This window comes from Ochotona curzoniae, unplaced genomic scaffold (assembly GCF_017591425.1).
Source record: "Ochotona curzoniae isolate NIBS_2020 unplaced genomic scaffold, NIBS_Ocur_1.0 scaffold_1037, whole genome shotgun sequence".
Lineage (NCBI taxonomy): Eukaryota > Metazoa > Chordata > Mammalia > Lagomorpha > Ochotonidae > Ochotona > Ochotona curzoniae.
In genome coordinates, this window is record NW_024467083.1 from 28,921,167 (window position 1) to 28,928,579 (window position 7,413).

Below are 7,413 nucleotides of genomic sequence, written 5' to 3' on the forward strand. Positions count from 1 at the left end.
GATATGATTTCAGTCTGACCTTATATCTGGCTTATTGCTGTGTTGAAACTAGGTCCGTGGAGTCCTCCATATGCAGCCTCCCCAGCTATTTCCCAAGCCTTGGATTGGTCTGGTCAAGTCCTGGTGCCATGCCATGCCTGCTCCAGGTGGATTCCCCTCCTCCAGTTTCCCCACAAGGATCAGATGACCTCTGCCTTCACTCACCCCTGCCTTTCTCCTCACTAGTGTTACAAAACCTAGTATGGGAAATACACTGAGGAATCACTTGCCTGTTGAGACAGGGCCCACATAACTCTAGGTCCCTTCTTTGCTCAATGTCTTCCACCTTTGGAAAAGCCTGTCTATGAGGGCAGGGGATGGTTGCTGGTGGTTTACTCTATCTGGGGACAGGGGAACCATGGGAAGAAAGTGAACACTTTTGTTGATCTGGAACCACTAAATCCACTTGGTTTCAGACATAAATACAAATGCACTGATTGACTTGATTCTTCACACACGTTTTACAGGTGTGGAGAGGGGCAAGGATGAAAATGTCACCATAGTTGTCCCCCTCCATCCCCCAGCTGAGGAGTGGGAATCTCAGAGTGGTCACTGGGATGTACCCTGCTGCTTCTCGTGGGCAGTGTGCACCAGTGGTCAGCCCCACATCTCCTCTGTAGCCCTAGAGGTCACTGTGAGAGGCTCTAGGTGTGTGAGTCCACAGTTTCCTCTGCAGCATGAGCTGGCACCCAGGACAAGCCAGGAGAGCTCGGGAGTTGAGGATGGATCTGAGCACCAGTAAGGAATGGATGTCGGCAGATAGGTGTCCCCACTTTGCCACTCCTCAATGGCCTGTGCTGTGTTCCACCCAAACTCTCAGAAAGTATCCCACAGGAAAAAAATAAAAGAAAATCACCTCCTCTCCCAATGAAAGGAAAACTATGATGGGTTGAGTTCCTTGGGCACCCCTGTACTCACGAGGCGGGGTTGGTGCTGAAGGCTAAGCCTCCTGTGGGCAGCAGGGATTTTGCTGGAAGATGGAGAAAGGTGGCACTCCTCAGCTAAGCCATCTCCCGCACAGAGCTCCACACTCCCCAGGGATCTGTGTTCTCCCACACTGCAGCAGTAACAAGCCCAGCTGTTCAACCACAGCCATGTTCCTGCTCATTTTTGACTAGTGATGCATTCACAAGAGGAAAAAAAAATCCTGACTGGAAACTGAAGGAAATTTAGTTATGTTGCAGTATTTATAATCACTGGCCCTTGCACAGCATATTCTTTCTGTGATTATGTTCTACAGCTTGATTAAGTGTGATTGTCCTCAACTTCATACCAACAGTACTTAGGAAGAAGAGACTTTTATGTATGACTTCTAAAAACTGCCATTCAATGTTTGGGGTGCATATATGATCACATCTCTTATTTTTCTAAACTGAAACAATCAGCTCATGCCCTTCAAAGAAGATTGTCAGGAAGTATGAAGTCATCCCCTAGGGGTTTCTTCCCTCTCCTTGGTTCCTCTAAGGCTTCTTGGGAATTACACAGTTCAAAGAATTTTAAGCCCAGTTTCCACCCTTAGCAGGGTTCCAGGATCTGACAGCTGGGACTACTGCCACTGCATGCCCCAGCGCTCCCCTTAGCCCATGCTCCAGCACTCTCTTAGATTCTGGCACAGGACAGTCCAGTTTTGGGGAATTTATATGCCACAAGATGACCCCATTTTCTTGATGCCACAATAAGCCATTGGTGCTGCTCTCAGGATTTCCCAGAGATAAAACTTTCAGTACCACTGTCAGTCATGCCCTAACAAGTTAGCTTCCTCATGAGTACCACTTCAGAGGGGACACAGGCATCTGCTATACGTGGCTATCTGCGTAGCACCTATTCCTTCTCTCTCTAGGAAACAGCATGGGATGCTGCAGGAACACTTACTTCATAGCAGCTTCTAGTTACTTCTAGTTACTAGAAGTTTTGCAGCAATCCCCAAGAGAAGGTGAGCTGCAAGCCAAGCTCATGAACAACAGATTCATTCAGCCACCATCTGTTCTCTAAGAGTATTATCATACATGGCCATACCTGCCTTTCAAGTAAGTAAAAAATATTTTTAAAACAAGAATTAGGTTGCTTTTGTTTTTTACATAAAAATGAATGATTTCTGACCATATTTGTTCAAGAGAACCACACATAAAATCGGAGAACAAAAAGTTTAATGACTTGGAGTTTTCCCATGAGATACAGGATTAAACAACACAGCAAAGATGCTAGAGTTAGTGCCAACTTATTACCAGGATGACTTCTAGAAACATGGAGAAAGTTATCAATATCAAGCAAAGCTGAAATGACTATGGCCATGCAACATGGTGAACAAAGGGATTAGAAAGACTTAAGGAAGTGAGTGGCGATGGATTTTCCTAACATGTCCGACGACCTGCCAGATGATTATGTTTCATGGAGAAGTCTAATGGAAATGATGATGAGGATGTACAAGAATTTCTAAAATGTTCACTGCAGGCTCTCCTCTGGCAAGGGCTGACGCTAAGTCCCATGAGACAGGATCGGCAACAGCTTAAGGGGATCAAACTGCTCACAAATGTCCATGTGTACTCCTGCAGAATACTGGTCTGCTGAGAGCATGCTGGCTTTCCCACTCACCCTTCCCACTGTTTTTTAAAGAAAGGCTTAGTTTCCATCTGTCTCGAATCATGATGCCATGACCTAGGAATAAAATCTTTTTGGCAGTACCCACAAGACAAAGGAACTACAAACCAGATTTTAAAAGCGAAGCTCTTGTCTCTTCCCTTATTTTATAGGCATGGGAGTCAGGAGTAAAGCAGGTATTAAAATATGTTAGTGTTCTGAACACCCAACTGTAGAAGGAAGTGGCAAAATTGGCAACTGTTTTCATTTAAAGATCTTGTTTTTTCCTTATTACCCCAAAAATGTGTGGCTTCTGAGAAAGAGGGCCATGGCAGAAAAGCAAAGACAATGTAAGGAAGTCACAGATAACAGCTGTGTGACATTTCACTCTGTCCAGCATGACACCTGCTCTAGTCAAGTGTAATTTAGGCTAAGTAATGCTGACATGCAACTCCCCAACTTCAGCACCTTAACACCACAAAGGCTTGTGGGTCATTCTAGTTATGTCCAAGTCAACTGACAGCCAGAAACACCCACAACCGGGAACACGTCTTGCTGTGGGGCACGGAGGGAAAGTTCTATGGCCCCTCTGTGTTTATTTTGAAAATGACACCATTTTCAACTCACAGGTATGCTCTAGCAGGCCACAAAGGGAATGCCAGAATCCCACAGGAAGCAGAAAGCAAGCTGACAGTATAAATGCTATCACAGAGGGTAAGAAGCAAGCTACGAAATGTTTCCATCTTCAAAGAGCATTCAGCTATCATTTTCATCCTCACAGTGAGAGAAAGAGCTGGTATCCCACCCACCCAGTCTATTTCTCAGTGTTACACTCTGCATTTCAGAAAGAAAGAGATGGGCCCGGTGAGATGGTTCATTGCCTAAACCCTCAATTTGCAATCACCTGGATCCCATATGGGTGCAGGTTCATGTCTTGGCTGCTTTGGCCTGGGACCGGAGTGCAGGATGGCCCAAGTCCTTGGGACTATGCATCCTGCATGGGAGACCCAGAAGCTCCTGGCTCCTGGTTTTGGATCAGCTCAGCTCCAGCCGTTGTGGCCACTTAGGGAGTGGACCAAAGGATGAAAGATCTTTGTTTCTCCTTCTGTCTGTAAATCTAACCTTTCCACTAGAAGTAAGTAAAATCTAGACGAAGAGGAGACATAAAACAGATCGACGCATCTGCAAGCAAAAGGAGTATAGTGCAGGTGAGTTGGCATTTTATGTTTTCTTCAACAATTGTTTAATTCTTGGCGGAAAAACAAAAGACTGATGGATGATGGACTTCCATATTTTTTTGAAATTTCATATTCTTGTTTGCTGTCATTCATGATTCATTCATCTGTCCCTAATAGCATGTATGTGTAAATTCTCGCCCAGCACCCATGGGCCTTCCTGAATGCTGTCAGCTCCACCCGGGCCGCAGCGCGTCCTGAGGCGAGCCGCGGGCGCCATCTTGCGCGCTCCTGCGCGCGGTGCGGCCTTAGCCCGCGCACGGGGCCTCCGCCGCAGGGAGAGCGGCCCGGCCCACGTCTTCCCGCTCCTCCCTGCCGCCAAAAAACAACACCATGAAGGGACAGGAGAGAGGAGTGAACGCGGACTGGGTCGGCTAGGGTCTGTCAAACGGGAGCCCGCTTCAGGGCGCAAACATCGCGAGAAAGCACGGTGTGCACGCGAACAGTCCATGAACTCCCGCCCGCCGGCTGCCGAACTCGGCCTGGCGCCACCTGGAGGCCGACGTGGCAAGTGCAGCCTCCGCCGCCTCTTGGCGCAGGTGCTCAGGAGCTCAGGAGGTGCACGGGGCGGCCACCTCGGCCAGACAGGAGCCAGGACACCACGGTCGAAGAGCCTCTTGGCCTCTCAATTACTGGGCTTGCAGACCATCGAAACAAGGGCAGTGGGAGGTGGCACCCCGGGAGAAAATGGAGAGAAGTGACCCCCGACTCCCTCCCCAAGCTGATTCCATTGCCAACAGAGCCAAGGGGGAGATCCTATGTCAGCCATAGCCGGCCTCCAGGAAGCCCCTGCGATCCTCAGAGGGGCTGCCCACAAATGAATTCTGGAACCTGAGAAAGTCACCTGTGAGGATCCCAGACCTATCTCACATTTCAAGGACTGAGGCGGCTGGGGGCAGATGTCTTCATCCCTAGACGTAACAGTCTTGTTGGACCCATCCAGGTTCCATCTGCAACGGCCTCAGGCCCACCCTATTATAAGCCTCAGGGCTCCCAAGTCTAAAAGGCATCACCCCCAGAATAGACACCTATGCAGCACAGCAGACAGCTGGCTGGGGATGTTGTATTTGTTCCTTAGACATCTTTTTAAAATAGTGTTATTTGTCTCCTGCCAGGTTCTGTGCAGAGAACCTTCCATTCATTTGCAGACCACAGGAGTTTCTCTTACAAGAATTCAGGTTTCTTGCCCGAGATGAAATCCCCCAAAGACTGATCATGCTGATGTAAAACAGGAATGGTTGGGCCCATTCTGGGACTTTCCTTGGTTGTCTTTAGGATTTAGGGATTTTCTCCTGGGAAGGGGCCAAGGACACAGCATTTTGTTTCCAGGCCCAAGGACCAGACACAAAGGAGGCACAGCGGGCAGCTAGTTGGCAGGCCTCACTGCCACCAGCTTTACTGCAGACAGACCCCAGGGGAAACAAGGAAACCGCTCAGGAATTGAAGTGACACAGTGGCAGAGTGGACTAGTGTGGCAGCAGTAGAGTTTCTGGGATATGGTTACCTTTGGACATGCCAGCCATGCTTTCTGACTGGATGTAGCAGATGTGAGAAAGAGAAGAATGGGGAGCAATCTAACTCCCAGATGTTGGGCCACTGACAGACCTGGCAGAGAGTAAGTTGGTGGAGCAAAGGCGAAAGGGTAGCAAGAGACGAAAGCTTTGTGATGGATCTATTAAGATTCCTAGCAGACATGTGAGTATAACTGTGGTTAAAGCAATGGCATGAGTTGAGCCCAGAGAAGAATCTTGGACTAGAAAACAAAAGTGCCACAGAAAAAGCTGAATCACAGGAACAGGTGGAGTGGGGACTTCTGGCACAAAGGTTGAGGGATGCGCTCTACTCCAACATGCCATATTGGAGTTTGCCCAAAGTAAATACTTTTTTAAAAGTTGTGTCAAATTCTCTGGAGAGGATTTGGAGTGGGACTGCATTCCATCTGTAGATTGTTTGGTGGCAAGGGGCTGGGAGAGGAATGGAGAAGCGCTCAGATTACGATGCTTCCAGTCCATGCTCGCTTCCAATTTTTTTCTTCTTGTATGGGGGTGGGGGGAATGGAAGAGAGAAGGGGATAGGGCTGGTCTTAGCAGCCCAACTGCATCAGTACCCAGGGATGGTGGACAGCCCCTTGATGTCATCCCAGAGCCTCCAGTGTGGAGTATGTTCCTGAGGATACTGCATGAATGGCTTTGGTAGTTCTGAGATACTGTTGATTTTGTTGCTCCAAGGTTGAGGAAATCCTTTCAAGGTCCATTGACTAACATAGCCTACCTTAGAGTCTTCACTTGCCCAAATACTTGCTGCCAAAACTTGGCCAGAAAGTTGTCCAACTTGTTCTGCCCTCCATCCTCTGCCATGGTACTAGAACAGCTCTGAAGGCCACAATGAGCTGTCATGTTCCCCATGTGCCCCTGGGCATCCACTGCACAGACTGCAGTAACTGAGGAGGCCCATTCTGCAGAAGCACTCCACAGTCAGACCACAGATCCTGCGACTCTCCACGTGGTTGGAGTTCTGAGTCCAGCGGTCCAGTTGGAGGATGGTCCCCAAAGAAACTTCACCAGAAGTGATCCCAGAACCAACTCCTGTGTGTGCCAGCTGGTGTGGGGTCCAGCTCAGTCTGTCATTCACATCAGCATACACACACACAGTGGTGATTACAGTCACCTGGTCAGTTCTGTCCCCAGCCTTATCTCATACACGAAACAACAGATGCCTTGGCCTGGCCTAACCCTGCCCATCACACATTCAGCCCTTGCACACACTAGCAAAAACTGTAGCCTAGTCAGAGCAACCCCTAATAGACCTCACCCCTAGCCTCAGGCCCACCCCTAGCCTCAGCTCCTGTGCGTGCCAGTATGTGAAGCAGACTGGTCCAGTCTGTCCCACATTTCATTAGACTCTCAAACACGTCAATGGGTGCTACAGTCTACCTCAGCCCAACCAACCTCACTATCCAGCCCACACTCTGGCTGACAGACACCACCACAGCATTCATCAGCTGATGATACAACCTGGCTCTGTCTGGCTTTCCCTCAGTTCCACCTCATGCTGGCAGGTGCTACAGCCTAGCACAGCCCGGCCAGCCCTCAGTCCTAATGTGGACAGGCTGGTATTGTGGCCTGATCTGGCCTATCCTGCACTCTGTCCTAGTTCTCACATCTACCAGTAGGTGGTATGAACTGGCCAGGCCAGCCAGCCCTCAGGTCTGACCAACTATATGCCAGTGGGTACTGTAACCTGGCCTAGTCTGCCAGCCTCGGTTCTTTGCACTCACCAGCAGAGACTACATCCTGACAGAGGAGTTCCTCAAGCTCCTCTCTCAGACCACCTGCCAGTCACAGTTCTCATGCACACTCATGTGTGCTTGGCACAGCCTGACTTGGCCCAGCTCTTGTCCTGGCGTTAACTGCAGGTACAGTAGCCTTGCTCGGCCTGCCCATGCTTAATCCTACCACTTTACCATTGAGACTCACAGCCCAGCTCTGCCTGGCCCATCACCAGACCTGGCTCTCATGTGGTTTATCCAGGACCTAGCCCAGTTTCCAGGTACTCCACACAC